Raw genomic sequence first — 24,166 nt, 5'->3', positions numbered from 1 at the left:
TTAATAATCCAGCAACACTTGATGCCATTGAGTCCGATTCCTTTTCGGCGCAGTGCAAATTTTGTGGCCAGAAGGCAAACTTATACCATATCATCATCATCATCCAAACTATGTCATTTAATAATCCAGCAACACTTGATGCCATTGAGCCCGATTCCTTTTCGGCGCAGTGCAAATTTTGTGGCCAGAAGGCAAACTTATACCATATCATCATCATCATCATCATCATCATTACCCTGACTATGCCCATTGCAGGGCGAAGGCCTCTCCCATATTCCTCCAATTAACCTGGTTCTGTTATACCATATGGCATGGGCTTGTCAACAAAATACCAGTATTGATATAAATCAGCCAACGTGGGAAGGCTGGGAAGCGGCTCTGTCCAGCTCGGACCTCGAGGAACAACGAGCCCTCGTCGAAGGAGCACGGGCAGCGACTTTTACCAACGGCGTCCCGGACTAGGGACCCGACCAGCCTTCCCTTAATCTAAGCCAATGTCAATAAATGCTTTCATCATCATCATCATAGCGGAGGCAGTAATACGCCAAGTCTAACCGCTCGTCACTGTGTGCCGTGTCCGTTGGCCGTGGTCCCCGAGTCAGCGCTGCGCCTAACAGAAGAAGAATGCTCGGTAACCAGCAGCCAATGCTTTCGCTCCATATTCGGTTCAGCAGCATTGAACCATTCTATTTTTTTTACTTTACCCTAGAAATTGTATCCGATTAATTGCAGTCACAAACCACTTGCGGGGAGCGGTAAGGGGCGAAGTACCGCTCGCTATTCTTCTATTTGGGAGCGTTCGTTCTGCAGATAGCGTTTCATGAAAATCGCAGATGCATATTTCTCGTTGCCTTATTCTTCGCAAGTAGAGTTCACTTTTAATATTTGGACTTACGCAGACACGTACCAGTTTACTAGAAACGGTTCTTTGAAAATGCAGGATTCTGAGGACCCTTGTAAAGTCCTTGCTAAGAAGCTGGGCTGCGACGGGAACAAGCGAGACAGCTGGCCTGCTTGCTTCTCGAGCGCCAGCCTTGAGGCGCTCCTGTCCAACGCTGCACGAATGGAGCTGCGTTTCGGGCCTTCGACGGGCCTGGGCATCATTATGAGCGGCGGCAATAGAAAACTTCCTCAAATTACCGACGTTATCGCCGGTGTTGACATTGCGCAGGTACTGTGGGGTCACCTTTTTGCTATAAATAGTAAATTATGCTTTGTGAACGAACGATGTACCTGTCAATTGAGGTTTTTGCGGGACATGCTCTCGGGGCAATTCGATGAAGTCATCCTTAAGGCGAGAAACAGTTACGCTCCCGGACATCTTTCTGTGGCTATGCAGCCAATCTTCAGACCCGGAGCGCACCAGTTCATTGCGCAGCAGCATATAATTAAAAACATTCCGAGCGCACTGCAGAAACTGCAATCATAATCATTATTATTAAATGCAAAAGCCCGAGCGTTGATACCGCGTACGGTACACCGCAATCCCCTTGTCGTACACAAAGAGCGTGTTGAACGCATCAGAGTTCACCGACGTTCTATAAATTGCGTTAAAGGAAAAGAAAATTTTGGCTGAGGCTTAGCTTGGTTAATCCTGGTCAGATGCGAAGCATATTGATTGCTAAACTCGGCTTTCCATGGTTACACTTGGCTAAACTTTTCTTTCCTTGGTTACACGTGCTTTTACACGGTTTAAACTTGGAATGCACAATGTTTTCCCATCGCATAAAACTAGGTAATAGCATGACTCCATCTCTAATCTAACTGTGTTACCGACACGCACAACGAACATGTCGTCCCCCAGGCCAACGATACTCGATTGCCACTACGCGAATATGTACGCAAAGCAAAAGCTCTTAGAACACCGACGTGGTAAAGGAATCAACGATTTTGATTTCTTCGGCAACAACACGGTCGTATGGGAAAGCCTCCCCGTAAACTACCCGTGTCCAGCGGGCTTGACGTGCACTAACGGTCGTTACTGGACCCCCGTCTCTCCTCTATCGTGACGTCAGCGTATCACGTGGTGTGACGTCATCATACCACGTGATCCTCACGGCGTGCAACCGCAGCCGACGGCGCGAGCCGGTCCCCCGTCTCTCCTCTGTCGTGACGTGAGCGTATCACGTGGTGTGACGTCACCATACCACGTGGTCCGCACGGCGTGCAACCGCAGCCGACGGCGCGAGCTGGACCCCCCGTCTCTCCTCTGTCGTGACGTCAGCGTATCACGTGGTGTGACGTAGCATTCCACATTCTTTGCATGGCGTGTAACCGTCACGAAGGGCTGTGGTTTACCTCTAGCAATATGCTTCGCATAAAAGGCGCAGTATCTGTCACTCGAGAAATCCCGCTGACACATCTCGTGGGCAGCACAGCAACGCCGAGGCTTACGCTTTCTCCAGTGCAGATTCGGTATTGTTCTCGGCCCCGCCGGGGTGGTGCAGTGATAAGACGCCCGACTGCTGTGCTGGAGTATCCGGGTTCGATCCCGACCGCGGCGGCTGCGTTTCAGTGGAGGCGAAACGAAGAGGCGTCTGTGTGCAGTGCGATGTCAGCGCACGTTAAAGATCCCCAGGGGGTCGAAATTATTCCGTAGTCCTCTATTACGGCTCCCCTTCCTCTTCCCTTTCACTCCCATCTTCCTCCCTTCCCTTAAGGCGCGGTTCTGGTGTCCACGGAACCAAGTGCGACAGATACGACGCCTTTGCGTTCCTGTGAACCAATTATTAAGGCGGAACTCTTTAATTGCTGATACTGTCGTGGACAAAGTGTGTTCCGCTTTTGCGGCGGCTGTCGCGTGTCGTTCCTTGGCGCTCGTTCAAGTGTGAGCATGCAGATGGCAGGAATTCTAGACAAGATGAGACTTCTCAGCCCCGCCGGGGTGGTGCAGTGGTAAGACGCCCGACTACTGTGCCGGAGTTCCCGGGATCGAATCCCGGCCTCGGCGGCTGCGTTTCGATGGAGGCGAAACGAAGTGGCGTCCGTGTGCTGTGCGATGTCAGCGCACGTTAAAGATCCCCAGGTGGTCGAAATTACTCCGTAGCCCTCCACTACGGCTCCTCTTTCTCTCTTTCCACTTTCATTCCCACCTTCCTCCCTTCCCTTCGGCGCGGTTCGGGTGTCCACAGAGCAATTGTGACAGTTACTGCGCCTTTCCCTTCCTGTGAACCAATTTAACTTTTAACTTCTCAGGCTTTCGGCTTTCACTACTTTAATCTATAATGTCTGTCATAATTGTTTATTATTTTTGTTCTTGGGAAGGGTGGAGACATGATTTTTATTTTTCTGATGACGTAATCAGGATGATTGAAAAGTGACAGACAGCCCACAAGTAAGGCGCACAGATCCCGCGCACATCGCGCAAAAATCTCGCGCACGGGAGTTCGTTCGATGAACAGAGCAATTAAATAATTGGGAGGTTGCGGGGGGCAGCGCGTGGGCCCATAGGATCGTTGCGTGACAAAGAGATAGCTGCGACTGACATGCCGCGGACGCCGCTAGCGGGTCAAGACAACGTGGTTCTGCGTTTCGACTTCGGACGCACGCACCGTGAAAATAAACGCCTGTTTAGTGTCACTAGCAGCGACTAGGGCTGCTGCACAGTTACTTACAGGATGTTATCCACCACACACACAAACGCACAGACACCGTTGCAAACATTTATAAATATGCTCATTCTTGGTCATATTCACAACAGGGCATTGTCAATACCGGGAGTAAGGGTGCAAGGAGGAAAGAAACTCTAAAATAAGCAGGGTTTTACTAAGGTTAAACCGAATTAGATGTGCAGAAGTACGTCTTAATTCGCTTTAGCCGATTGGTCGGTGTTTTGTAGCGTGAGCTACACTGGCCGCACTCTTGCTGGCTTCGCGTGGTTCTCCGGCAACCGTACTGCGCATGCGCGAGGAGCGAGTGACGTCACTGCGAGTAGAGCCGAGTGACGTCAGGAGTCGGGTGGCGTTGTTGTTGTTGTGGCTGTAGGAAGAAAGAAAAGAAAATGCAGGGGCCTGCTACTGGCTTTGTGGCTGAGCCACCTCTGCTGCCTCGTGCAGACAGAAGAGAAAATAGAGAAGAAAGAAAAGCAAGAGGGAGAGGAAGACGCGCGCCGCTACAACAGCCGTCGTCCACCACCGAAGCAGTGGCGGGTGCAATGACGGCCTACAACAGATAAATTCGATGGCTGGCTAGCCGCCGCCGCAAGCAGCGTTGACCTACAGTCCCAGCCACGTAGGGCCAGGAACAGCCACCTGTCCCTATCTCCCCAATCTCGGGTCATATTATTGGTGGAAACGCCGGAACATAATGTTGCCATCTTTTCCGGCTCCATAGTGGCAACACCCGGTGCCGGCGTTTTAGCCCGTGAGATGACTCGAGGTCACGTGAGATAGCGACACTTCGATAACGACGCAAACTCGGAATACGGGCTCAGTTGTCAGTGGGCTGCTCCTAGCCCTTCGGGGCTGGGACTAGTAGGTCACTGCTGCTTGCGGCGGGGGCTTGTCTGCCACCATAATTGTATCTGTTGTAGGCAGTCATTGCACCCGCTACCGTTTCGGTGGTGGACGATGGCTGCTGCGGCGCGCGTCTTCCTTTCCCTCTTCTGTTTCTTTCTTCTCTATTTTCTCTTGTGTCCGCACGGGGAGTGCGCGTTAAAGATCCCCAGGTGGTCGAAATTGCTCTGTAGCTCTGCACTATGGCTCCTCTTTCTCTCTTTCCACTTTCACTCTCCACAAAAAACAAGTGAGACAGTTCCTGCGCCTTTCCCTTCCTATAAATCAGTCAATCAGGCAGCGGAAGTGGCTCAGCTACAGAGCGAGTAGCAGGCCCGTGCATTTTCTTTTATGCGAAGCATATTGCTAGAGGTAAACCACAGCCCTTCGTGATGGTTACACGCCGTGCAAAGAATGTGGAATGCTACGTCACACCACGTGATACGCTGATGTCACGACAGAGGAGAGACGGGGGTCCAGCTCGCGCCGTCGGCTGCGGTTGCACGCCGTGCGGACCACGTGGTATGGTGACGTCACACCACGTGATACGCTGACGTCACGACAGAGGAGAGATAAAGTTCAGCATGTATGCTGACGATATTAACATCTGGATGAACAATAGAAGTGATGCAGAAATTGAGTGGAGCCTGCAGAGAGCTGCAGACGCCGTGGCGAAGTATGCAGCCGACAGAGGACTAGCATGCTCACCGCAGAAGTTGGAGTTCTTTAGGTACAACACCAACAGCAGAGACAAAAAGCCAATAAACATCAAAGTGATAGTAGAGGGCCTAGTGGTGCCGAAGGTCGAGGAGATGAGGGTCCTGGGTATGGTTATCAATCATAAAGGCAACAATACCAATACCATAAAGAAATTAGCAACATATGCGGATCAAGTGCAAGGCATATTCAGAAGGATAACAGTAAAAGGGAGAGGCCTAAAAGAGAGAAGCCTCCTAGGAATATCACAGGCGTACATAAGCAGAATCTGCTATGCAACGCCGTACTTAAATATGAACAAAGAGAACATAGATAAACTAGACAGGATACTCAGGAAATGTGCCAAGAGGGCTCTGGGACTTCCCATATCCACATCAACGGAACGTCTTGAGAAAATGGGTATCCACAACAGATGGGCCGAGCTAGCTGAGGGAGTTAGAATAGCTCAGCTGGAGCGACTTAGCCAATCTGAAACAGGAAGAAAAATACTAGAATGGATATACATCCAACCGGAATACACTGCTCATAAGACAGTGGATATCCCGGAAGAGATAAGAGACAGGATACGCGTCCCGCCTATGCCAAAAATATGCACCCCGAATTTAACAAAGAGAAGCGCGGGTGTAGAGCCAGAGCAGAACAAGTGGCCTACGTAGATGCTGCATGTGGACGGCAAGGAGCAGCCGTATCCTCAGTAGTCGACGGAACAGGAGCACCTGTAGTATCGGCTTCAAGCCGCACGAGAGATGCCAACGCGGCGGAGGAATTGGCAGTAGCGCTTGCTTGTGTCGGTACCAAGGCTAAATTCATACTATGCGATAGCAAAAATGCGGTCAGAAATTTTGGGAAGGGAAGAATATCAGAAGAAGCTAAACGAGTCCTCGAATCGAGGCCGCTTGAGCGCAACGTGGAAATTATATGGATACCAGCACCTGAATCCATCGCAGGGAATGAGGCTGCTCACGAGTTTGCCCGAGCTCTCTATCACCGGGCGGCTGCAGAGCAGCCCTCTTGCATGGATATAAAAGATAGCCTAATCTCGTATAAAGGGGTTACAGTGCACTATAAACTAAGCAGAAGGGTCTATCCACCGCCAGACCGTTCCCTCGGAAACGGGGAGGCAATTGCATGGAGGTGACTACAAGGGGGCAATCATATTAGTCCCTTTTGGGTATATGCAACAATTTCAAAAGATGAAAAGGATCTACATTGCATAACATATGGGAGATGGGGCACTCTAGATCATATTATTTGGGAATGTAACAGCCCAGGAGCTGAAAAAAATATAGAGACGCCTGGGAGACCCTGCTGCGAAGCGAGGACCCCGCTCAGCAGCAGCAAGCCATCCGCCTGGCGGCTGAGGCCGTGAAGCAACAATGCATATTCACCAGACCTTAGTTCGCGAGGCTCCTGAGTAAGGCTCCATCATGCCTGCGTGCCGGGGAGTCCGAAACGGAGCTTCTTCGCGGTGGAAATAAAGGTTTTGAACAACAACGGGGGACCGGCTCGCGCCGTCGGCTGCGGTTGCACGCCGTGCGGACCACGTGGTATGGTGTCGTCACACCACGTGATACGCTGACGTCACGACAGAGGAGAGACGGGGGTCCAGCTCGCGCCGTCGGCTGCGGTTGCACGCCGTGCGGACCACGTGGTATGGTGACGTCACCCCACGTGATACGTTCACGTCACGACAGAGGAGAGACGGGGGACCGGCTCGCGCCGTCGGCTGCGGTTGCACGCCGTGCGGACCACGTAGTATGGTGACGTCACACCACGTGATACGCGTACGTCACGACAGAGGAGAGACAGGGACCGGCTCGCGCCGTCGGCTGCGGTTGAACGCTGTGCGGACCACGTGGTATAGCTCAGGTAACATAGATTAGAGATGAAAGAGCCATGTTATTACCTAGTTTTATGCGATGGGAAAACATTGTGCATTCCAACTTTAAACCTTGTAAAAGCACGTGTAACTAAGGGAAGAAACGTTTAGCCAAGTGTAACCATGGAAAGCCGAGTTTACAATCAATATGCTTCGCATCTGACCAGGCTTAACCAAGCTAAGCCTCAGCCATTTTTCTTCTTCCTTCAGTCGTAATAACAGCTTAGCCCGTAGTTCTGCATGGAGAGCGATGGCGAAGAAAGTTAGGCTCCTGCTAAGTCGTGTAATAGATTGGAAAATTTCAACTCCTCTGACCCCGAGGTTGTCGCCTGGCAGTTTGCCGTTGAATTTAGGAAAAATGAACACAAGAAGACTAAGATAGATAGACTAAACTTTAATGTCCAATGGATAAGGTGATCTACCCACCCCCGACACGCAGGTCAGGGGGCTGGCGCCGCCGCCTCAGATGCAGGCTGGAGGTCTTGGGTCCCAGCAGCCTCTTCAGCTAGTTGGATGAGTAGGAGCTGGAGCTCAGGATCCGAGCTGCGCAGCAGGGTCTCTCAGGTGTCTCTACTGCCTATATTGTGCGTCCTCCTGGGAGAGGCGGGCATTCCCATGTTATGTGGTCGAGGGTCCCTCTCGCCCCACAAAGATTACACTTTTTCACTCCTGGCCTCAGGGAACATGTGGTTCACCCTAACCGGGTGCGGATATGTATAGTCGCCTCCGCGCGACTGCTTGTCTGCTGTTTAAATTCGAGTCTGGCGGGGGTACCAGTCTGCGATCCAATCTATAGTGCTGCGTGATCTGCCCATATTTTAGCAAGCGCTCTCCGCTCCCTCGGTCATCAAGGGGCCTTGTAGCGGCTCGGCGGTAGAAATCTCGAGCCAGCTTGTGGGCCGCCTCGTTGCCGGGGGGGGGGGAGAGAACAAGAAGACGGAGAGAAAGACGCGCGTCGCAACAGCTGTCGTCCACCACCTAAGCGGTGGCGGGTGCGTGCGGAGAGAAGAAAGTAAAGAAGAAAGAAAAAGAATAGGGAGAGAAAGACGCGCGCCGCAACAGCTGTCGTCCACAACCTGAGCGGTGGCGGGTGCATTGACGGCCTGCAACAGATAAAAATCAGTGGCTGGCTAGCCCCGCCGCAAGCAGCGTTGACCTACCGTCCCAGCCCCGTAGGGCCAGGAACTGCCACCCTTCACGCGACTTCCCAGCGGGTCGAAGAGTATACGAGGCAGGACAACGTGAAGAAACGCAAGGAGAAGAATGCCTTGCCGAACGGCGACGCCAAGATGCAGAGCGCAATAATAATAATGAATATATTACTAAAAAATTAAAGAGCACTGCAGAATCTACATTGGAGTAATGCGAAAGCACGGTTGCTGCTGTTGGTTGCTTCTAGTAGCTTAATTCACTTCTTGTTTGCCCATTGTAGTCTTTGGTACTTTCAAATTGCTCGCCCATCCCTTTCTAGGCCCTTTTTCGAATCTACTTCCGATTGCGCGACGTCACATTCTCTATCTCCTCCTCTACCTCACATTAATTGCGTTGCGGCGAAGCCCCGCCGGGGTGGTGCAGTGGTAAGACGCCCGACTACTGTGCCAGAGTACCCGGGTTCGAACCCGACCTCGGCGGCTGCGTTTCAATGGAGGCGAAACGAAGAGGCGTCCGTGTGCTGTGCGATGTCAGCGCACGTTAAAGATCCCCAGGTGGTCGAAATTACTCCGTAGCCCTCCACTACGGCTCCTCTTTCTCTCTTTCTACTTTCACTCCCACCTTCCTCCCTTCCCTTACGGCACGGTTGCGGTGTCCACAGAAAACAAGTGAGGCAGTTACCGCGCCTTTCCCTTCCTATAAATAAAGCAGTTTTTTTACCCTCTTTAGAACTTTGAAATTGCGCGCCAATCCTTCCTATGCCCTTTTCTGCTCTACTTCCGGTTGCGTGATGTCACATACGTGACGTCATATCCACTACCGGCACCCGTTTCTCTTTCCACTTGCACTCCCACTTTCCTCCTTTTCCTTACGATACTTGGCGCGTTACGGCCCGGTTGCCCCGCCGGGGTGGTGCAGTGGTAAGACGCCCGACTACTGTGCCGGAGTACCCGGGTTCGAACCCGACCTCGGCGGCTGCGTTTCGATGGAGGCGAAACGAAGAAGCGTCCGTGTGCTGTGCGATGTCAGCGCACGTTAAAGATCCCCAGGCGGTCGAAATTACTCCGTAGCCCTCCACTACGGCTCCTCTTTCTCTCTTTCCACTTTCACTCCCACCTTCCACCCTTCCCTTACGGCGCGGTCGCGGTGTCCACAGAAAACAAGTGAGACAGTTACCGCGCCTTTCCCTTCCTATAAATAAATAAATAAGTCAGAGCTAAATAAATAAATAACGGCCCGGCTCAGGTGTCCACGAAACGAAGAGGCGTCCGTGTGCTGTGCGATGTCAGCGCACGTTAAAGATCCCCAGGTGGTCGAAATTACTCCGTAGCCCTCCACTACGGCTCCTCCTTCTGTCTTTCCACTTTAACTCCCACCTTCCTCCCTTCCCTCACACGCGGTTCAGGTGTCCACAGAAAGCGAGTGAGACAGTTACCGCGCCTTTCCCTTCCAGTGAACCAATTATTATTATTAAGTCAGGTGTCCACAGAACAAGTGTGGCAGCTAGGTACTGCGCCTTACCTTTCCTGTGAACCAGTTATTCTAATTAATTACCTAAATAACTTATTGGCCTAATTATTTTTTCTGCAGAAACATTACGTCAGCCTCTATCGATTGACACCACTCATTAACCTCTGCCACTTCTCAATTACCCGCATCTGCTGCGGACACGGTCTGCGGACAGAAATCTGTGAACATCGCGAAGTAACGCTTTTGCTTTAATAAATTGGTATAGTAAAAAATTGGTTTTGATGTAGCTCGGTTAAGCCTGGTAATTGCGAAGGCAATAGCTATGGCTACGCCTAGGTTCAGCTGGTGGCGTAGCTGGTTGTGGTGCTTGTGGTTATGCTTATGGTTATGCAGTGATTCACTCTGGCCATGGCATATAGTCCAACTATTGTTCATTGCAGGGGACTACCTGGTTATTCTATGTATAACTAGTAGCGAGGCAAGGAGTGCCGTGGCTGCAACAATATACTTGGTTGTGGGTGAGATTAAGGCAGAATGTACAACTGCCACTCCGGCACTGGCTGCAACGGCATTCTTTACGCCAGCAGAAATGAAAGCATCCCTGGAGACTGCGTTGGTTCCACCTGCCGCTAGGCCACCTTCTATAGTATCCAACACGTTGCACCCCCGGCGGTAGCTGCGGCTGCAGTCCCATAATTCTTAGCTTTAGGAGCATGTGACACAACTGCAGCTCCGCGGTTGGTAGCTACCGCCTCGCGAGCCGACGGCGCGAGTTGGGGCCCCTGTTTTTTCCGCAGATGGAATGATGTCACTCCGGCTGTAGCGCCCCTCGTGGAAGGAACGGTAGTTAGGCCGCGGTCAGTAGCTACCGCCTCGCGCGCCGACGGCACGAGTTGGGGCCCCTGTTTTTGCGGCAGATAGGATGACGTCACTACGGCTGTAGCGCTCCCTCACGGAGGGAGCGGGAGGTAGACCGCGGCTGGTAGCTACCGCCTCGCGAGCCGACGGCGCGAGTTTGGACCCCTGTTTTTGCGGCAGATGGGATGACGTCACTCCGGCTGTAGCGCTCTCTCACGGAGGGAGCGGGAGTTAGGCTGCGGTTGGTAGCTACCGCCTCGCGAGTTGACGGCGCGAGTTGGGGCCCCTGTTTTTGCGCAGCTGTGCTTGGCGGCGCGGCAAAGGTGACGCTAAAGGTCAATAGAGAGTTTAAGTACTGCGTAGTGAGCGTTACGTACACACAGCCCACGTACTTTGCGGAACGCTACGCCACGGTCGCGTACATGCCACAGAAAGACTTTTAGTAGGGCGGAAGCGTATACGTACGCAGGGGTCTGAAAGCTAACGCGGCAAGCGCAGTGGCCTGTGCAGTGTCATCTCGCAGCCATTCAAGAACTGAATTTTCCAGCGCAGGAACTCCTGCTTCTTTGTTTTTCCGACAGGCGAGAGATGGAACCCATGCTGCAAAGGGTGCTGATTTGGTTCGTTGTTGTTACAGAGGATGAGGATATAATTAATAACTTTAACCGAATCGGAGCTACCCCCAGCAAACGTAGTAGAAAACGAAAATTAACAACACAACCCCGTGCAAATTTTAAATCTGAAGAAGCAAACCGTTTTTACGAAAGAAACAATGTCATGCCAAAGCAGTTTTCCGAGTTAACAGTGCGCCTATGATGTCATCATTCAGTGCAAAGTAACTATGAACCTCGGAGAATACACTGTGAAACTATACGAAGTCTTATTAGAGAGGCGGAGTATATTTAAAATGCCACGAAATGTATGCCGTAAAAGTCGACACCATGACCAAAGAAAACTTACCAAAATAATTTTCCGGTTTAGGCCAGCCCCAATGAATACGGCAGATGGTTAAAAGTTAGCGAATGTTTTGAAGAAAAAGTATGCAAAATATGCTACAGCTTTTTTGGAGCCAAACAATATTTAACGCGCTTCAATGAATCTGCGTTGTAAAAACCTGCATACGCCTGAAATTTAGCTGTCTGCTCTTCCGAAAGTTTCAATGTTCCCTCTTAAAGGCGGCCGCTCAAATGATACAAGCTTTTAAGGTAAAAGCAGTCATCGCTCAGCACGAAAAACGAATCGTGCACAACAGCAGACGACCAACAGTCATTCTGCTCACACGAATGTCATGCGCGGTCGCCGGCGTCGTCTGCGATCGAATAGAGCGTCGGCTGCGCCGCCGTCTGCTACAATGGACCGTTCCCCACTGAAGTTTAAAAATGCCTTTTGAATGTAGTTTTGTCTATGGGCTGCTTACTTTGAATGAAAGGTATTAAGAAAATTTAGTACATACGGCAGCTGTATACGAGAAGCTTCCGCGATTGGGAGAAGCACCCAGCGCATAGCGAGCGTGTGTGCGGTATGTACGGCTTCAAAACACATATTTTAGCGCAGTTTATAAATAGATTACCCGCGGAGGGACTCAGCATACTCAGTCACACATTTATTCAAAGCACTCACCAACATTTAATGATAAGCAGCCTCCATTGGTACTGTACTAAACAAGAAAGATACTGCGGTAAGTTGTGTTTACATGTTTTCTAAGATCCCTACCAGCTCGTACCCCTATAAGTCACGCAGCGTTATATAGATACTCCGCCTTTGAAATGGCATTTCATATTTTCACAGTCTGTTCTAGGATGTTTGTAGTTGCTCTATACCAAAAACAAAATCATAGCTGCCCCCGTGAAGACATAAAATGGCTTTGAAATCTTTCGCTTCCACATATTCTCATAGGCGGTAATCCTATACATTTCACCCCCAGTCTGCGGCGGGGTCGCGAGCGCTCCATTTGTTTGTGAATGCGGTGTTTGTCTATAGGTGTAAAGCCCATGGGAAACTTACTGCTTCAAGTTTCAGAGATCCTGGCGACGAAATACACCAGCTAGAAACTCGAACGTTCGCGCAGCGCATTCATAGAAAATAATTTGTGCGTCGCATAAGGCAATCCGCGCCCTTTACTGCGGAGCAACAAATGAATTAGATTTTTGCTTCTTGCGAAACGTCAAATCGCCTGCAATGAAAAGAAAAGAAACGAACACGCGCTGCATGTTTGCTGGTTATCATGCGCAGCCATATAGCCAAACGTGTCTGTCGAGCTTTCTCATACGCGAGAGCAACACGCAGACGGTTCAACGAACGCACGCAGAGGTAGGGATTTCTGCGTACGCGAGCAACGTATACGCAGTACGCAAGAATCGTGATCCGTATGACGCATGCGCAGTAAGCAGCACGCAGGCCGCCTACGTACGCAAGGGTTCTGCGTATGCTTACGTACGCAGTGCTAAAACTCTCTATTGGTAGCTACCGCATCGCTACGCGAAGGGCTGAAGTGATAGTAGTATTGCTTTCGCAACAAAACAACAATAATGGTCCACAGCGGAGGAAAGGCGCAGTATAGCAGCAGCAAAGCGAGAATGCGCGTAAAGCGCTAACTGCGATAATTCGCGGCGTGTCGCCGCGAATTATCGCATTTAGCGTTTTACGCGCATTCTCGCTTTGCTGCTGTTACGCCGCGCGATGGCGTCGCGCGGTGGGCTGAGGGCCGTCAAAGCAGTGCCGCTCGTCGCTGTCACTCAGTGTCTGGTTTTTTAGAAATTTTCGCATATCGCCCGGAAGCAGCTTGCGAGGAAGCCAATCGCAGACGGCTTTTGCGGTGCTCAACTTCCGTTCTGGCATTTTAATTTGCGGGTGAAGCAGGTGAAGTTTGTTGTCCTAGTCCGGTTTGGGCGGAGGACCTGGTGTGCTCAGACACTCACTTCATCTGATCATTCAGTAAAAGCTTGGAAGGTTAGTAGGAGAAAAAAAAGCTATTGTGGCTAAATGTTATTTTCCGAAAGGAGCAGGACAAAGCCACAGTGCGATGCATTACAGAAATTTGATCAATGTTTTATCATATTTCATGCTTTTTAGTATTAGAAACGGGATATAGCGTGATTGCACTCCCCTTGACCGAACGACGAGGCGGCAGTAACAGAGAAACGCTGAAAACGCGTCTCTGTCGCTGATCCCCGTCGCTCCGTGCGATGCACCAGCGGCAACGACAGGCGTTGGTGGCGGCGTCGCGCGATGGATCGCCAGGGGTTGTCGCTTCATGCGGTTACCGCTTTAGAAGACCAAGTAAGCAGCGGAGACGTCCGAACAGAGAGAGGAACGATTTGCCAAATGGTAATGCCAGACTACCGAACGTAATAGACGGAGCATAGCCGCCGCGATGGGGCCTAGAAGAGGATTTGGCTCTTATGGCTAAACATAGATGACCACAACAAGCTCAGGAAGCGAAACGTACCTCGCGCTACATATGTCCTAGCATGACTGAGCTAAGCCACTGCCTAGGATATACGCATTTAGGCAACATGTTCACGTTTAGGGCGGCTTTCCCCCGTTCCTACTCAACCCGCTGGGCAAGGCGTGCTTCTTTGGTCCAGACAGTAGAAGGACCCGGCTCCCTCGCATTCCTGGCAAGTTTGACTGCGGTAACGATTGCGCGGTGCGCCTATGCAGGTAACTATGGCGTAGCAAGATGTTATTTTATTTTTAGAGCGCAGCTCTGGCGTTCATTCCTGCGTTTCATGGCGTCGCAGTCGGCATTGCCGCTTTCAATCAGGTTCTGCACTGCGCAAGTGCGCACCGCCAAGGAGGGCTGACCACGTGGAGCAGGATAGCCAGCACCGCCTAAGCCGAAACACATAGCCACCGTTCGCCACTGCTAACCGCCTGCCTATATAAATAGTTTATTCTCTACCAGTTCTTTCTAAGCCATGAAAATACATTCTAGTTCAATATACCATGAGCGAGGCAACCGGTGGAAGTGAATCGTCTGCCGCTGCGTGCATAGTTACTCCGCCTAGTGCCACCGTCGCCTTTCCTGTTGTAGTGCCGGCAACATGTGTGTTTAGGTCAAGAACTGTTAGTGGAGCGTTTCTTGAAGGAATATGTGTGCAAAATAAAAGTTGGCTGCAATTGTACGTACATGTCTTGCTAGAATTCTTTGCCTCAGTCTATTGAAAAGTTGAAAAGCCTGATGATTTGCGCTCGAATTTCGCATTAGGAAGTTAACGTAATCACTGGCAATTTTTCTTGTCATTTTTAGCTTCATTTGTTCTGACTAATTATCATCAATTACTATTTTATTAGGATTTGATATTATTACCTTTATCACTATCATTTCACATACTCTACTAATGCTTTCATTAGCAATTTGTTTACAGTAAAAGAAGCGCACAGTATCTCGGGCACACTTTGCAGGCCCGGTCAGACAACGTGAATAGTGCATTCGCATTAAAAGCGTTCACAGTTTTAAGGCGAAAACCTTTAATGGCTCATACTGTCGTGGACAAAGTGTGTCCCGCTTTTGCGGCGGCTGTCGCGTGGCGTTCCTTGGCGCGCGTTCAAGAGTGGGGCTGCAGATGGCAGGAACGCTAGACAAGAGGTGGTGAAGGGTGGAAGTTCCTGACCCTACAGGTACAGTGCCTAGAATATATTCTACGCACTATATACAGGGCTGGGACCGTAGGTCAACGCCGCTTGAGGCGGGGCTAGCCAGCCACTGATTTTTATCTGTTGTAGGCCGTCATTGCACCTGTCACCACTTCTGTGGTGGTGGACGACGGCTGTTATTGCGGCGCGCGTCTTTCTCTCCCTCTTCTTTTTTCTTTTTTGTCTTTCCCTTCTGTCTGCACGAGGCAGCGGAGGTGGCTCAGCTACAGAGCCAGTAGCAGGCCCGTGCATTTTCTTTTCTTTCTTCGTACAGTCACAACAACAACAACAACGCTAGACAAGATGAGGCTTTTCAAAAAGGCTTTCGCCTTTCACTACTTTAGTCGCTAAAGTCCCTCGTAATTTTGACTGAATAACCGGTGGACAATTATGAGTCGCGCTCTTATCCCTGCAGCTCCAGGTGCATCTGATTTCCCCCAAAACGCTCCCTCCCGCATTTTCAGGCCATATCTCTCATCGAGGAATACGTGATGCCAAAAGCGGTGGAAAGCGGCTACAACGTGAAGAACGCCTCCGCGCTGTTCTCGTTCTCCCTGAAATACCTGTTCGGGCGCGAGTCGTTCGTGACGAGCCTGGTGGAGAGGTACCTCAATAATACGGGTGACGAGGAGAGCTCGCGGATGCTTTTGGCTATGGCCATTTCGGGATGCGGCACGCTCAGCTCAACCTTAGCCGCCTCACAAGGCTACCACTATATCGTCGATGGCGGCGCACAGCCGCTCTTCGAGCCAGTTCTCAGCACCGCTGACGTCGCGTGGTTCCTTTCCGAGGGGTGAGTATTGTCCGTGACCTACACGCACAAGTTTCTTCACAACAGGCCAAATGACCATCACTGTTGCCCGCCCCGCCATGGGGGTGAAGTGGTTAGGGTGCTCGACTGCTGTGCCTAAGGATGCGGGATCGAATACCGGCCATGGCCATGTACTGTGCGATATCAGTGCGCGTTAAATAATAATTGGTTCACAGGAAGTGAAAGGTGAGGTATCTGTCACACTTGTCTCGAACCCGGACAAAATTGGAGGGGGCACCTTGGAACACTAAAGTGCAGCGAGGCGTATAGCGAAGGAAGCACCTGAAGCGGATTCGACGCGCACGACCTTTTTAGTTCTTTGAAGGCGAATGTCTGTAAATACTTTCGGCTACGATTCTGTCCCACTTCTGTCACACTATATGACGTCATATCTTGTTAGGCGGTAGTTTCAAAATTTAGTTAGCAGGAGTCATGTCAATTAAATTGATCACGTCATCAGGAAAATAAAGATCCGGTCTCCACCGGGAATCGAACCTGTATTCCTCAGGTCCCCAGCCGAGCGCTTTACCAACTGCGCCCGCCCGGGATAGTAAGAACCATATCATACTTCTCCTTGTATACCATGAGGGTTGTAGTGGCAATGACAATGACACTGCAATTAGTGATAATGACACTGATGACAGTAGCAATGACAATGACGGTGAATGTAGTTGATAACTGCACCGGTCTCCACCGGGAATCGAACCTCCTTCCCTCCGGGTCAGTGCCAATTGCGCCACGCCTGGTATCGCGAAACGCACATGATTCTCCTCGTCTACTGTGAGGATCATAGCAGCGATGACAATGGCGCTGCAATTAGTGATAATGACAATGATGACAGTAGCAATGATAATGACGGTGAATTTAGTTGGTAATGATAATGAGAGCAAACGTGATGCACCGTGCTCAGCATTAACGCTTAGGCTTTTGCATTGCTGGGGTAGATTCCACGTGCTCTCAGTTCACAAGAAAAAAAAGGCGCTGTGTCACACCTCTCCTGTGAACACTTGAACAGCGCCGTAAGGGATGGGAAAGCTCGGCGTGGGTAAGCCTGGATGATTGACAGCTGTAGTGTGACAGGGTTTGCCGACGGACGGACAGCGATGAGCCATTAAAGGCCTTTGCCTTAAAAGTCGTTCGCCGAAGCTCATCAGAGCGAGGAAAGTGGCGCTTTCTTCCGGAGAACGCACATAACGACCACCTGAAAAACGTAGCATGTTGTGCTAGCGAAGAGTTGACTGGTGAGCGACCACTACGCGTACGGCGAAATATTCTAGCTGCATACGCTGTGGTAAAGAAGCATGCGCATTGTTTTGGCGATCAAGATGCTTACTACGATGACTGAAGAAGTGAAGAAATCTTATATATTTCGTCCGCTACCTCGCCCTGTTTTAACCAAGCTACAAAGCTTGACTAACTTAGCGGCGTAGCACTTAACAACCAGATTTACCGCGACACAAGCAACGTTTCGTTTGCACTGAAGTGCTTGCACACATCATGCCCTGTTTCTATTTTATTATCAGTTGCTTACAGCGCCTTTTTAAGGTATTAGAGTGAGGGGATAAAGATAACAGAATCTACTTTTAAGAAATTGCGGTTACAGCTGCAACGGAAAAACGTTGGCACAAGTGACTTGTGTCCTGAGTCGAAAAATTGCGATACGCGGCGCTAAACCGTACGCACCGATAGCAAGACTGGCAAGCGCGTTCCATTTCCTAAAGCAGGGGTGGCCGGTAGAAAGTACCCTATTCCGATGATACCCCATCCAAAAGACTTCATCTTACTTTAAAGCTCATGCATTCCTTATCGGGAGAATCATGCGCTGGTAATGCTGCGCACATGGTGGAGCCAGTTTTGTGTGCTGCCGTTGGAAGGAGCGGTATCTTTTTTCGCAGTTTTTCTTTACAAAAATTCTATGAGACTCGCTGTCAAAAGCAACGTCACAGCACAGCAAAAGCAGAAGTCCAAGAAATTGTCGGTGATAAAAGCAGACTGCAATAAATAAAACACCACTGCTCGCAACAAAAGCAAAAAGTAAGAAATCGCCTAACGTGCGCTGCAACATTGGCGCATGATTCTGCTGATAAGCAGCTCACAAGCTATCATTTCAGATGCAAGCTTTTGGTCGTGATGCTTTCTACAGGCCACTTCTGGTTGTTGTTGTGGCTATAGGAAGAAGGAAAAGAAAATGCACGGGCCTGCTACTGACTCTGTAGCTGAGTCACCTCCGCTGCCTCGTGCAGACAGAAGAGAAAATAGAGAAGAAAGACGCGCTCCGCAACAACAGCCGTCGTCCACCACCAGCGGTGGCGTGTGCAATGACGGCCTAGAACAGATAAAAATTCGGTGCCAGGCTAGCCTCCTGCCGCAAGCGGCGGTGACCCATCTGTACCAGCCCCATCAGTGGATGACTCAGAAAAGGGAATGTGCCTAATACTCTCACTGTCTGTGCGTACGGTAACAATAGCGCTGCGTATTGCAATTGTTCTGCTCCGGTCACAAATCACTTGTGCTAATTGTTTTTTGTTGCAGCTTTACATTGCACATGAAGCATGCATAACATGAAAAAAAGCATCAGCAGGGGTAACATAAACGCACGAACGCGAACTCATCAATAAGAAAATACAGAAAATCACACCAACGTAGCAACACAATACTCGTTAATTTGCGAACATGATGTCCAGCACAGCAAACACACACAGCTAAATATGGACATGATGAACTAACAGTAAGTCACAGCGATGTGCCACGAGATTGCCGCCGAGAAAAGTCGAAAATAACACTGTGAAATAGGATTTCTCAGTAAAGAAGACTGTCGTAACCACTGCGCCACTCGACTACTGTTCCCAAGGACGCGGGATCGAATCCCGGTTTCGGCGGCCGCTTTTCGATGGAGGCGAGAAGCAAGGTTCCCGTGTGCTGTGCGATGTCAGTGCACGTTAAAGAACCCCAGGTGGTCGAAATTTCCGGATTCCTCCACTACGGCGTCTCTCATAGCCTGAGTCGCTTTGGGACGTTAAACCCCAGAAAACAATAAAATGCGCCACTGGTAGAAAGCCGTACAACCGCGGCAGGCAAGCGATATCATTGCCTAATCGTCTGGAAGACGTGGAAGGAAGCATTAAATTTTCCTGCGCACTGGGACGTTTTTGTATTGTTTGTTTCGTGGCGTTTAACGTCCCAATGTAACTCAGGCGATGAGAGACGCCGTAGTGGAGGACTCCGGAAATTTCGACCGCTTGAGGTTCTTTATCGTGCACTGACATCGCACAACACACGGGTGCCTTGCTTTTCGCCTCCACCGAAAAGCGGCCGCCGAGGCTGGGATTCGACCCCGCATCCTTGGGAACAGTAGAGAGCCCTAACCACTGCGTCACCCCGGCGAGGAAGGATGTTTTGTGGCAAAGGGTTTCCTTCGTTTCAGAAATGTTTATGGCATTGCCTTGTTCATGGCTGTTAACTTGCCATTGCTGTAGCCACCACATTTTGGTTTTTTAAGAGGCAAATGGTAGAAAAGAATAACTGCGATTCTTATAACCGTAGGCTGTAAAGTAAATGGCACTCATCTCGACGTATGACGCTTTCAAACATCGCGCTTTGCTACTTCAGTACTCCACTAAAGAAGTCTGCCCTGGTCCTTATTACCAACTGTTCAGCAAATATCAAGCGGTTAACGCTAACAGTATTTTACTGAGTCGTCCTTTGTAGAGCATCTGACATCCAACCTGGGAGCTCCTTTGCTTTGACATTTACAAAAAATAAGACAATGTCCTGGTAGTACTTTGCATTGCGGCCAGGTGGGGCGTAAAGCAGTCCAGCGGAGGTACAACTAGGTTGGCAGTATGCATAGTAGGCGAATCAAGCTCCTTCTGGTGCAGTCGTAGTGCTTTTCGATGCCACTTGCGTCTACCTGCAGGCATGAGTGCGCGTTCTATGTCGAAGCAACAGGTGGCGCATGCATAAGCTAAACGGGCTAATCGACATTAAAAATAAATCAGAGAGCCGTCGGACGATTAGCACTACGTTCCCACGGCAAAACCACAAATGAGGCGGTACAGGGAGATAGATATGGGCTGGGCATCTTTCAAAGTGCGGGAAGCTCAGAGTAAAATATAATATGAGGAAGCCTGAGGAAATTGGACAGTAATAGATGGGCAGCTAAAGTATTTAAATCTCTATACCTATAAAGCGTTCACTCACAATGGAGGGAAAGAACTAGGAAACTAATGTGTAAGTATGCTGGTCACAAGGACGAAGAAATAAAGAGCGTTAAGCAACTGGTGAAAATACAGAAGGTAAAAATTGGATAATTTCGATAGAAAATTACCAGAGTGTGGAATTATACCAAAAGTGGAAAAGGCAGATCAGGAAGAAAGCTTTCTTTGATAACTGGAGAGGCAGTGCCCTACTTTTTGAAGCTAGATCAGGGTGCCTTAGAACACGCAGCTACAAAAAGAAATTTAGCAATGAAGACGACGCATGTGCAGCATGTGGTAACTCCACTAAAACAATTGACCATATTATACTCGAATGCAATGGTATCCATCCGGAAGTCGATGCAGGCGCAGTGACTCTTCCTGAAGCTCTGGGGTTTAGAGATACCAATGGCCGGGTGAATAAACCTGCGGTGGGAGCTAGCAAAAACCAACTGGAAGATTGGTGGCTTAAAAGCAAGAAAGTGACATAATGGTAGTAATGTAAAAACAAAAATTCAATAAATAGAACGATGGTGTATAGTTAACCAATCTAAAACAATAATTAAGATATAGAGAGAAAAGTGAGCATGATAGCTACTGCTACCACCCCGTTTCAAAGGGGACGCTCCTATATTCCATCCATACATCCGGGCTACCCCGAGACCAGCTAACCTAAGACGGTAACCAGCGTACGTTCGCCTGTCAGAGTTCGGAATCTGGTATCACTTTATTGTGGCATAAAAGTATGATGGCCTCATGGTTTATTTGCCTGTTACAAAAATTTCCCAATTATCTGGGCGTAGCCGGTCCCTTATATGCCATTAAGAAAAGGCACTGTGCCTTTCTGGCAGCCAGTAGTGTGACACCCTGCACTCCTAATGCATTAGCGAGCACGTTTGATCCATGTCTCTTTATTTCCAGGAAGGTGCCCAGTCTCAAGAGTGGCATGGCATGGCCGACATCGAAGAATGGTTCGCGCTTGCTGTTTGCCAATAACACCGATGTCGTTGACACCACGATGACGCAAATATGCCAGGTGCTCAGCAAATAAAGGGAGCGCTGTTACACCTGCTGCACGAGTTGGGTGCAAGGTGTCGGCGGCATCCAATCCGGTGCAATGGCTGCCCAGGGTGCCGTCTTAGAAGATGTAGGAAGTTCAGTAAAAGCACAAATTTGATTGGTTGTTGCCAACTCCTGATGGACACTGAATAAGACTCATTTTTGATACTCACGACTACTGCATTGTCATCCTTACTATCAAAAATATCCGCGTTGACTTCTCCCTCATTGCCGTGGAAGCTGTGTCTAGAATTTTTTCGGTAAATAGCAATAGACGTGGCGTACAGCCAATACACCGACTAACTCGATAACGCATTTTAGCCACGTCGTGCTATGCAGAGGTTAGAAGCAGTGTTGCAAATTCAAAATAAAAAAAAAACCTGTAACAGGAAATATCAAATCCTGGCAACAAACCACTAAATTCAATATGTACAACCGTTGTCAAATGTTTAGACCCAAGAGGGTTTGCTTTTAAGCCGTATATGATGACATTTATTTATTTATTGTATTTGTTTTCAAGGCACTTAGACAGAACAGAAAGTAGTGGTGGAGTTACATTATTTGCAGAATGAAAAAATAATGAAGGAACTATAAGGCACTTTGAACAGCGAGAATGAAATTGGTACTGTCACAAATGGTGACCGAGGAGGTGGGAAGGCGGTTCCAATCAGTGGCGGTAGCTGGTAAGGAGGAAGAATGGAATAAATTAGTGCGGTAGGGTGGCACTTCAAAATTGTGTTGATAATCGATGCGAGATGAGATGTTTAATAATCGTGGAGATCTTCCTACCAATTGGAGAGGGTAGGACGAAAAATGTTCTTGCCTTCAAGTTTGGAAAGCTGAGAACGCATAACGATCCCACACAGTATGGCTCAGGTGTAGACCGCCTGGGAACTTTTGGCAAAGGGCGTGCATTAAATTGCAAATTTTTATGCATAATATTCCTATTTGGCCTCTAAACAGTACTACCCTCTCGAATATATTACAAGCGCAATTTCTTCTTTGACTAGAAGCCGTATGAAGAACACTTTCATTTTGTTGGTTATTCTGCTCACCTTCGGCATATATAAGCAAAGTTGCAAAGGCTCCCTGCAGGTACATTTAATCGCTACTAGATGTCGTCCGTTTCATCTTAGTTTGTCCGGAAGCTCAGTGTTTGCTTAAAAATTAGGCGCGTCGTCTTGACCATCGCGGCTGCGGTGCCGCTGCCGCAGGTAGTTTGCATTAGCTGTGACGTAGGTGCGTAATTTAATTAAAAAGGAAAATATGCTCGTCGGCAGCAGGGCGCTCAACATTTGCAGCTGGTATCTAGCGAGCGCACTGCGGTGGTATGCGAGTCGTGGAGGTAGAGGTGCTCGATCCCCAGTGCTGCTGCAAACCATCTGTGGATGCGATATCACTCCCGGCGCATATGCTTGCTGTTGTTGTTGTCGTTGCTGCTGTTTCTATCAAAACATTTATTTTAGCCCTATATAAAGGCTAACGCATGATGAAGCATGTATCAGTAATAACGCTGTTATTCCGTTCCGTCCTCATTTCTTTAGCCAGTAATTAAATATCTACGTAGCTTTCAAATTTAGTAATCTGGAGAGGCGCGTTTCCCTTGTAAAGCGTGCTTTGTTACTATAATTGTGAGTATGTGGCAAAACAAACTTCACCTTACGCTGTTCGTTAATTGTCTAATGTCGATGTTCGAAAGGCACCCAATGCATGAGTGTTTATTTACTTAGCCATTTTAAGACAGCTGTATAGATGTTATTTAAGACCAGAATTGCGTAGTAGGGCACGATTATGTGAAGCATTTTTTTTTGTTTTAAAGGTTATTTCGAAGCAGAAGCCAGCTCGCAGCGTTAACGCTGTTGTTGCTGTTGTTTTTATCAAAATTTTCACTTCAGTTATTTAAAAGGCTAATGCATGTTGACGCATGGTACAGTAATAATGCTGTTATTCCGTTTCGTCCTCATTTGTACTGCCAGGTAATAGTTGATCCACATTGCTTTTAAATTTAGTAATCTAGCAAGTAGCGCTTCATCTGTAAAGCGTGCTCTGTCATTATAATTGTATGCGGCAAACCAAACTTAAACTTTCGCTGTTCGTTGTCAATTGCCTGACGTCGATGTTCGGAAGGCACCCAATGCCTGAGTGTTTATTTACTTAGCCGTTTAAGACAGCTGTCGAGATGTTATTTAGGACCGGAATTGCGTAGTAGGGCACAATTATGTTAAACGTATTTCTGTTTTAAAGGCTTATGTCGAAGCAGAACCCAGCTCGCAGTGCTAACGTTGTTGCTGTTGTTTTTATAAAAACTTTCATTTGAGCCATTTAAAAAGGATAACGCATGCTGACTCATGCGTAAGTAATAATGCTGTTATTCCGTCCCGCCCTCATTTGTATAGCCAGCTAATTAAAGATCCACATTGCTTTCAAAATTAATAATCTGGAAAGTAGCGCTTCCCCTGTAAAGCGTGCTCTGTTACTATAAATGTGAGAATGTGGCAAAACAAACTTCACCTTACGCTGTTCGTTGTTAATTGCCTAATGTCGATGTTCGGAAGGCACCCAATGCCTGAGTGTTTATTTACTTAGCCGTTTAAGACAGCTGTCGAGATGTTATTTAGGACCGGAATTGCGTAGTAGGGCACAATTATGTTAAACGTATTTCTGTTTTAAAGGCTTATGTCGAAGCAGAACCCAGCTCGCAGTGCTAACGTTGTTGCTGTTGTTTTTATAAAAACTTTCATTTGAGCCATTTATAAAGGATAACGCATGCTGACTCATGCGTAAGTAATAATGCTGTTATTCCGTCCCGCCCTCATTTGTATAGCCAGCTAATTAAAGATCCACATTGCTTTCAAAATTAATAATCTGGAAAGTAGCGCTTCCCCTGTAAAGC

The sequence above is a fragment of the Amblyomma maculatum genome, chromosome 9 (assembly GCF_055883805.1).
Source record: "Amblyomma maculatum isolate TAMU_Amacu chromosome 9, ASM5588380v1, whole genome shotgun sequence".
Taxonomy (NCBI): Eukaryota; Metazoa; Arthropoda; class Arachnida; order Ixodida; family Ixodidae; genus Amblyomma; species Amblyomma maculatum.
Note: the sequence above shows the minus strand (reverse complement) of the source record.